Raw genomic sequence first — 1,398 nt, forward strand, 5'->3', positions numbered from 1 at the left:
TTTAGGTTATTCTAAATAGTGTACACAGACAAAACTATTACCTCGATCGGCTCTGTCACTCACTATACGTTTACACAGTACACACCGACACACCGTAATAAATTATTAATAGGCACCAAAAATAACATTTATAATTCATATTCATTATCTCATATGAACATCGTAAAATTCTTGACGATTGTCGGCGGAGAACAGTCAGTGACGAACGTTTAATAATTAACAATCATTTCGGGAATATTGTCTATTATTTACAATTTTTAGTCGTCGTCTAATAAACAGTAGGAACTGTGGCCACAATTATTCACGCCTGATATTAAAGTGTGTAATAAATAAATAATCTTTGTTCCAAATTGATTTCATTTCGTAATACGAAAAAAAGACAGGGTAGGCCCGGGCCTACCAGGCCTACCCGCTGAGCACGCCACTGGATGTATAACGCGTTATAAGTACCTAATAGATATTGTGATATGATTAATTTGGAATTTATTATTTTTTAATACCATAGACTATATTATAATATTATGTCTTATACCTAGACTGACATACCGTCTCCGTTCAGAATCGTTTTTCTTATACAATGATATTATATCATTGAATTCAAATTTAATACCATCCATTATACATTGACCCACTTGTAACCTACTGTACAGCAGAGCGAAATCCACTTACCCACCCTTTTTTCTTTTCATTAACACTGGCATAATTAATTAACATTAACTACTTTATTACTTTTTTTTTAGTGATCATTGTAATGTACAAAGTAAGACGTAGTGATCTATGGAACTATCGATGTTTTTATTCGAATTAAAACTATTCGATAGTATTGTAAAACAATCGAATGACTAGATAGTTACAAACATCGAATATTCGATAGTTTCTTATTCGATAGTGCCCATCACTAGTAATGATCTCATTGTGAAGAGCACGATTAAAGATATACCTTATATATATTATATATATATGTATATGTATATATGTGTGTCTATATATATTGTGTATATATATATATGCATATCTTTAATCATGGTGAATAGATAGTGCCGCATTTAGACATTTTGCGCCCAGGTGCAAAAAAAAATTGCTTTCCCCTAAGGGCTAAGGAGCCTACACTAAGACTGCGCGATTATTTTTTTCTTCAATAATCGATTATTTTGAAATTTTTTGATTTTAATCGAATAATCGAATATTCTCAAAGTATAGTACGATTATTAATCTACTAATTACTAATCGTACGACGAATAATCGAATAGTAATCGAATATTCTAATAATCAAATAGTCTTATCGTAATATCGTGTGTAGGCCCTACACACGGAAAATATGCGAGATAGATCCTCATTAACCTTTTGGATTTTGAGCACAGAAAAGAATATTTGTTTTACAATGTGTGCTTTTTTTAA

This window comes from Acyrthosiphon pisum, chromosome A1 (genome assembly GCF_005508785.2).
Source record: "Acyrthosiphon pisum isolate AL4f chromosome A1, pea_aphid_22Mar2018_4r6ur, whole genome shotgun sequence".
Classification (NCBI taxonomy): Eukaryota; Metazoa; Arthropoda; class Insecta; order Hemiptera; family Aphididae; genus Acyrthosiphon; species Acyrthosiphon pisum.